The sequence below is a fragment of the Papaver somniferum genome, chromosome 3, assembly GCF_003573695.1.
Source record: "Papaver somniferum cultivar HN1 chromosome 3, ASM357369v1, whole genome shotgun sequence".
Classification (NCBI taxonomy): domain Eukaryota; kingdom Viridiplantae; phylum Streptophyta; class Magnoliopsida; order Ranunculales; family Papaveraceae; genus Papaver; species Papaver somniferum.
The window spans coordinates 60518318-60527259 of record NC_039360.1 but is presented as its reverse complement, the minus strand read 5'-3'; positions in this window follow the sequence as shown (position 1 = coordinate 60527259).

The window sequence follows — 8942 nt, the reverse complement described above, 5'->3', positions numbered from 1 at the left end:
GGTATTATTGATTGGTTCATGTTCACCTTGATTTATCAAAGGACGGAACAAAACTCGTAGGTATATTCGTGGGAGACGGATTTATATATTATCGTAGACTTTTCTGTGTGATACAGATTTGTTTATTAAATTCTTCGACTTTGGGTCGTAGAAACTCTTAGTTGTGGGTGAGATCAGCTAAGGGAATCAAGTGCGCAGTTTCCTGCTGGGATCAGAGGCGTAGGAGCATAACTGTACCTTGGATCAGTGTGAGATTTATTGAGGTTCAACTACAGTCAGGCCGAAGTTAGTTTGGAGTAGGATAGTATCTGTAGCGGCTTAATACAGTGTGTGTTCAATCTGTACTAGGTCTCGGGGTTTTTCTGCATTTGCGGTTTCCTTGTTAACAAAATTATGGTGTCTGTGTTATTTTTATTCCGCATTTTATTTGTTTATATAATTGAAATAATACAGGTTGTGTGTTGTTCAATCAATTAGAATATCCGACCTTTAGGTTGTTAATTTAAATTGATTGACACTTGGATATTGGTCTTTGGTACCATCTAAGTTATCTATCTAGTATTTGATAAAGACTCGCAGATTTCTATTTGCTTGAGTATATATCAAATCGAGAGATTGAGATATAAACTCCTTGATATACTTTTTATCTAGATTGAGTCTGACTGTCTAGTTGATTCTCTAGAAAGTATATTGGAGTTTGTCCATACAGATTGTTAAGCGAAATATTGGGTGTGGTTGTTGACCCCCACTTTTTCACACAGTACGAATACCAATATGCAAATTGTTGTAGTATGATTCCGGGAACCAAGTTTGCATACCAGTATGCGGACGGTTTCACCTGAGTAAGGTCCGGAACGACAGTATGCATAACGGTTTGCAAACTGTCGGACGTGACCAAAGTCCGGAACTTAAGTTTGCGTACCCGTTTGCAAATTGAGTTGGTTTAAGTTCCAAAATCAGTTAAGAATGATTTCATACTCATGAAAAAATACATTTATAAATTAAGGAACGCAATCTTTGCAAACCGTTTCTAAATGTTCATGAATTGATTCTCTTCAATCAAATCCGATTTTGTTTCAATTGTGTTTTGTATTCTTCTATGAGAATATAAACAATTGAACAACTCTATGAGTAACACAATTAGATTCATTTGATTATCATTTGATGAATAAGTGTTAGATGAATGTGGTTAATACAAAAGTGTTCATATGGCTAACTTCGGTTAACTATTGTTGAGCCAACTCAATATACACGTTTAGGTACGGTTACCCATTTCTAAATGAAGGTATATTTCATTTGTGTGTAACAAGCTAAGACCCATCTAACGGTGGAGAGATATTGCTTTGGTTTTAAGCAAACTTAGCTTTAATCTTAAATCAGGTTTTCATTTAACGGTGAATATTGATTGCTTTGTTTCAAAGCTATCAAACATTGATTTGAAGACTATATAAGGGAGAACTCTAGCAACTGGAAAACCTAATCCCCACACCTCCTGTGTGATACTAGTTTCATACTAGAGTCGATTCTCCTTTAAGCTAGGTTTTTCCTAAAACCATTATAGGTTAACGACTTAAAGACTTCATTGGGATTCTGAAGCCAGACCCAACTATTTTCTCTATAGTTGTGTGTTCTGATCTTACTTGTTCTATCGTGTTGAGTACTATCTTCTCTAAGATTTCTCGAGATTTATCTCCGATAGGTAAGATATAAAAAGTAATCACAAATCTTTTCGTCACGTTCTTTGTGAATCCACAATAACTTGTTCTACTACCATATAGTTAAGTTATTGTGAAGTGATCGATATTTCTATGTTGTCCTTCGGGAATATAAGACCGGATTATCAATTGTTTCCTGTTCACCTTGATTTATCAAAAGACGGAACAAAACTTCGTAGGTACTTCTGTGGGAGACAGATTTATCTATCAGAAAAGATTTTTTGTGGGAGACAGATTTGTTTATAAAGTCTTCGACTTTGGTCGTAGAAACTCTTAGTTGTAGGTGAGATCAGCTAAGGGAATCAAGTGCGTAGAGTCCTTCTGGGATTCACAGACTAAGGAACATGATTGTACCTTAATTGGTGTGATACTTGGTTAACGCTCAACTACATTCCAGTCCAAAGTTAACTTGTAGTAGGCTAATGTCTGTAGCGGCTTAATAAAAGGTGGTGTTCAAATATGGACTAGGTCCCAGGGTTTTTCTGGATTTTTTGTTTCCTCGTTAACAAAACTTCTGGTGTCTGTGTTATTTCTTTTCTGCATTATATATTTTTATATAATTGAAATATCACAGGTTGTGCGTAGTTCAATCAATTGGTAAATCCAAACTTTGGTTGTTGATTGAAATTGATTGACACTTGAACATTGGTCTTTGGTACCTTTGAAGTTATTTCTCATATCAATCAGGCTCTCAGATCTCTATCTGTTTGATTGCAGATTGTATTGAGAAATTGAGATATAACTCTTTGATGTTTTTCCTTGATCGAGTCTGATTGTCTAGTTGATTCTCTGGGAATTATATTGGAGTTAGTCCATACAGATTGACGAACGAAATATTGGTGTGGTTGTTAGACCCCCTCTTTTTTCAATATCATTTGAATATGACCAATTACTAAAGTCCTTAACTTTTGCTATGATAGAAAAATAGTCCAAAGGAAAGACCAATCTTCGTTACTTACGTTGATGAAGTTTCTTCGTATAATCCACAATTTCTCATTCTTCTTGAGTAAATTAGAAAATCCCAAGACTCTGCTGCCTAATCTATTCCAAACCGAAGCTGAATTTAGTAGGAAAAACTAAGAAATAGTTTTGGCATCTAAACTTGACAACATAGTTGACATACCAAGGTATATAGGTTCTACCGAGCATTCACTCTAAAACACCTTTTTGAACGATACTGTAAATATATGTTAACATTTACGCTTGAGTAGATGGATTTCGATATTATTCTACCACCTATTGTCATACGTGGTTAGTCTTATTCATACACAGAAAAAAAATGGAGGTGATGTTTACCCATATTACAAATTGTAAATTCATCTTTACACATTAAAATTCTTTTAATTAACATTTACCCTTACTTCCATAAACCTAACGCGATTTTCAATTTAAGATTTGTAAAACCAAATTTATTTGAGTATATATATATACACGGATTGCGCCATTTTTAATTGTTGAAGAAAAATATATCTTTGAAAAATTAGTTTACACAAACAAACTTTATAAAATGATATATTTTCTTGAATTTTAATATTTGCATATGAATAACATATAAAGTTTTATTTTAGCATATGAATACATTTAGGGGAAATACTGTGTTGGGGGACACTTATATTGCGATTGACAAAATAAGGGGCGGAAATATTAAAATTTTGAACTAAGGGACTTCGGTCATTACGTTCCCGTACAAATTCGTAAATACCACGCGTGTCCTAAATTTCCTTTTCTTTTCGTCGTTGGACTCGTTGTCCCGAATTTTATTGCACAACGGGACAATACAATATATGACAGAGTTTACAATACTTTCTGTCCTGGACATTATGGTGTATGACAACGTTTACAATGCTTACTATCATTGACAACACGGCTTACACCGTAGATAGGATGTATACACAACGTGGACAATATTGTCACAACCAAGTATACAACTATTTAGTCTATATTCTGGAATTGTAAGTTCCGGTTGGCACGATGATAGACACATTTTTGTGTCTAATTTGTCCTCAATGTTCTGTATTGTCAGTACTCGATTTCGTACTTATTATGGTGTTTTATGTTTTTGTAGATGTTTTTGGAAAAATAAGCTCTTGCGGCGAAATTGGCTCGAAAAGTGATGTTTTACACCCCTGAAATGTGTTAAAGGCACCCCAGAAATGCGCTGAAGGAATCCCAAAAAATTACTATTTATGCCCAAAATACTATTTGCACCCCAGGGCAAGTGCTAAAGGGACACCCGTACAGGATTAAGGGGAGGACATCTTCTTCCCAAAATTCAAAAATGAAAAAAGGCGGGAAAAATGGCAGCAACAATGGCAGAGTTTTCGATCGGATTTTGGAGGAGTTTTTGTGTGATTCAATCGCTGAAACTTCATGGGTAGTTGTGATATGTGCTAACAAAGCTAGTATGGGTGTTTGTTTCGATCAAATTTGTCTGGATAACTTGGTTTAATCCAAACAGGGAGTTGGAGGAAAAACATGAGCTTACACGAGTTGTGGTGAATCTAAACGTGTATTGCACGTGTTTGGAAGCCTTAATCAACACTTTGGAACGTGAAGAAGATTTATAAGGAATTTAATCCGGCTGCAGATGCGTAAAAATCAAAGTCATTGATAAAAAAAGAAAGAAAATATCCCGAGTAAAAGAAGATTATTTGGGATTAATGGAGGAGATTCAACGCGTGTTTTTTATTTAAATAGATTCCCTGGGAGTCCTAGAGAGGGGGTCGAGATTTTGGGGGGGCTTTAGAAGGGCTGAGGAGTGAGAAATCAAGACGAACAGCAAGCTTCCTGCTGCTGTTTTCTGCTGCTGCTGGTGCTGAAGAACGCGAAGAACAGACTCCCAGAGACAGTCGTTTTTCAACAGTGTCAGCGACACAGAGGCGAGGGTCGCAGCACAGTGTTTACAGCACTTTCTGTTTGTCGTTTTCTGTAACAGCTGGTTTGTAACACTTATAACTGTTACAAACCCGGTTTTATTGTATTTCTCATATTCTCATCATTTGTAAACCATTTTTGAGCATCAATGAAATTCTTTGCGAGGTTTTCCAACATGATGAGCGGCTAATTCTCTCACAACCAAGGCAATGAGGAAGCTATTTACGCATGAATAATTGGTAATTATTTATTCTCTCTAATTTATAATTTATAATTCACTCAATCACTGCTTTTGCATAGTTTTTAATTGTTTGCAAAAAAATTCTTCATTAGTTGTGATTCAATTAGATAGGTTATGCTTTGTTTAGATAATCTATGCTTAGGGGATACAATTAATTTTTGAGAATTTTCCAGATTATTTGTGAATTAAGAAATAAGAGTCTTAAAAGATAATTAGAGTTTTAAAATATGTAACATTCAATTTTGCGTCATAGTGGAATCTAGTGTCTTGGTTACCTCTCGCCCACTTTGTTAATATTTTTGTATATAATTTTATTAAATCTTTAAATTTAATCTTCACAAGTCCGAGAGTTTGAACCTCATTACTACAACATCATTCAAAAATATTATCACACGACCCGTCCTTATGTTCTTAGGTCCACGTGCTCTCTCTTACACTAGCAAAACAAAGTTTACAACAGTCTGTACACCAAACATATATTAGTATTTTAATGGTTTTACAGCAAGGACAACTCGTATTGTGATTCACTTTACACCACAAACCTTAAGTATAAGAAAATAGAAAATCACATTATGATAAATGCATATTTCACATATAATTGGTGTCAATTTCATGCTAGTATTTGTTGGGTTTCTTGCAAATTATTGTATATTACGCTTGTTTCCTCTTATTTGTGTTTTATTAGGTGAATCATCTGAAAAGAAGTGAATTTGTGCTTAAATGTGCAATAAAAGAAGCTAGATACAAGTGGAGAAGGGCCAAAGACCAAGTGGAACTCATTCAAGTATCATATTTCTACTTTTCATTATGTAGAGGACGAGAAAACAAAGGCAATGGCGAAAGAACGAAGTCATTCTGAGTTCGTATGAAGAAGTTATGAGAAAAACAAGAACTTATAAGGCTAAAAAATGGCAAAATGGTCATTTTATAAGGGATTTGCTATAGGCACCCCAACCGAATGTTAGTGGGACACCTTCCTGTTAAGGGACAGACTGTTTCACGGGAACTGCTAAACGCAATCAGTCTTTTGCTAGGGGGCGCCCATTGTGTTAAGGGGAATCCATATTCAAAAATCACTAAAGACACCTGGATTATCACTCAGGGCACCTCTTCTTCTTCCTTATTATGAACATGAAGAACATGAGCTGTTCTTAATGGTGGTCATCATGATGATCACGATGGTGATGGATTTGATCAACAAAGATATTCGAATTTGAATACATCACTAGGTTCCTGGGGACGATAGAAAACATGGGTTGTTGCCTAATTTCGAGTTTTCAACGAGAAACGCTTTCGTTGCTGATGATCAAAATTTCGGTGATTGACTGATCTTGTAAATACCATAATCTGCACCACCCACGTGGCGACCATCAATGACTAAAGCAGGTTAATATGAGGCGACACAGTGTACCGTATCATCCCAAGACTGCTTAAAAATAACGCCAAGGTCACTTTAGTAATGAACCAAACGTTTTTCCCCATATATAGAACGCGATTAGGTTATAGGAGGGGACCCTTTTTGGCTTTCTCTCTTCTTCGCCCACCGACAATTTTGGGACCTCTTTTTCCTCTCTTTCTCTCTATCCTCCTGAGATTCATGAACTCTATAAGAGAGTTCTTCTTACCAAATGTGCATACAAAAACATATAATGAATTTACAGATCTTCCTCCCGTGGACGTAGGCACTAGCCGAACCACGTTAAACCATTTGTGTTCATGTTTCTTTACATTTCTGCACTATATTTTTTCCTCATGATTTTAGTTTACATGTAATTTATTTACTGCTCTTTCATTTCAATTAATTGGTTGTGATATTAGAAATTAGTATCCACAATTTGGCGCTAGAAACTGGGAGTGGGGAAAGAATTTATGCTACCTATTCCAAATTCACTATCTTTCGAAGTTTTTTGTGTTTCTGAAATTGATTTTCAATCTGATAAAACCTCGATTTTTTCTAGAGTCCCACTAGGATTCTTCTTTACTTGATTTTCGCTTGTTAATTAAATGTTTGGTGATTTCTGTTTGGTACCCCTGGTTACTGAAGGATTAAAATTGCTGTATCAGAAACAAAAGTTTTCATTTTCCAACTTAACTTTAATGTCGTACAAATTCATGCAAGTGCTTTTATCTTGTTTACCAAAATGATGCAACGAACAATTGCTCTTGGATCTATTTTTTATATAGCTTGGGGGTGTGTTCCAGCTGGTTTTGTTGGTTTCGGTCCCAACACCACTTGATTTTTCTCTTAAAATCCATACAGGTCTCTCTTGGTCCATACTACTTTCATGTTTTGATCATCCAGGTCTCTCTTAATCCACCGTTTTCGAATCGCAATTTTGATTGGGTACCACCCAACTAAGAAACACAGTCTGAAAACATGTATTGCTACTTTTCAGTCTTTTAATAATTTTCCGATGTTCTTTTTCAATTCTTGTTCCAAATCTTCTAAACTAGCTAATTTGTGATTTGATAAAACAGTTCACCATTCAAGTGAACCTTTGTTTTTATTACAAACAACAAAGATGAAATTGAAATTATTTCGTAACTTATTTCATGTTTCTATCGGGATCGACCTCTGTATCTAATCCATTTTGTTTCCCTTCAATTTTTGTTTTATCCATTATCTTCGAGCTTACAGTCGAGATGTTCGACAAAATCCAAGCTAGAAGAACAGTGGAATACGACTAAAAGGGCGTGTAATCATCCCAGGCAGTTTTCATTTGGTTTTTTCATTTCAGTTCTTTTTTGCAGTCATTGGACGTGTTACCCTTCGTAAAAGCTAAAGGAGGCACAAAGCTTCCCGACGTACAAGCTACGCGATGACGATGATACAAACTCATTCCGATGGAGATGATCTTGAAGCGCAAACTCAACGGCGACTGGACAAATTTGATGCCGATGGCCAGTCCAATGTTGCTGTACAGCCGATGGCCAGTCCAATGTTGAACTAAAAACATCTGAAGCAGGACCGACTCGGGAAGAAGTTATCAGGATTCAGAACTCAGAAACATGTCTCTGACATGTTGGGTTGTGATGGAAATTTAGTGTAGCAACAATACATTAAGTTGGATGTAAAGCTAGCACTGAAAGAAGACACATCAATTTACACGGGTCCCACAACATGTTGGTCCAATGACAAGGCATGTACATTTTATTAAAGTGCTCCACGCAACTTCGTAGCAGAAGTATTTACCTTCCCAAAACAGATAAGTTGTGCCACTGACTTCTTCGTACAGATATCAAGTGCGGGGTTTCCGTGAAGTGATCCTACGCACACAAAGAAGATGATAGAGGCGGTTAGGATTTTTAATCCTTTCACATGACAGGTTTTGTGGAAGGGTTTGGTCGGGTTGAAGGCTATAAATAGTAATGTAAAATTTCATTCTTGGAGACCACCTCTTCTTTTGGACTAATTTCGAAGGAGGAGAAATACTTAATCCTTTACCATTGTGGCGAGAAACATAGAGAGCTCGTGGCTTTTGACGAGAGCTTCTGTTTTTAGTTTCATTTTAATTCTTTCTTCTCTATTTATTTGTTAGTACTTTTTAATTATGAGTAGCTAATTTTTTAATTGGTTAGGGATGATTTTAAAGTCCTGAATAATAAAGCATTATTTTTCTTAACCACGTTTATTTCGAGTTTTATTTTATTGTTGATTATCTTTATTATTGTTAGTGTCCAAAAATATTGAAGGATTATTTAAAATGATCAATTAAATTAACCAATCAATATTTTTTCTATTAGTTTAGAGTTGTCTGATACGTGTAATTGTCACATCAACTCTTTACACAGTAATAAATCGCAAGAGCTGACAGAGGGATTTTGTTAAGCAATTGTGTGTAAAGATAACACTAGTAAGCAGACCGAGCCTATGCGTCTGATCCTGGGATCAACCTGATTCATAGAGTGTAAAGCATTCGACTAACTTACACCTTGAGAGCTTATTCTTGGTGGGTTGGTTGGATAGAAGGTGGTAGTCCAGCACTTCCGTATCCAGTGACAGAAGGAATCCGGGGGATAACAGAGCTTATTGCTATTCTATTTAATTAAGCTTCGGTTCAGTGACGACGAATGATTCCCTAATCATCTTTCTCTTTATTAATTTAACAAAA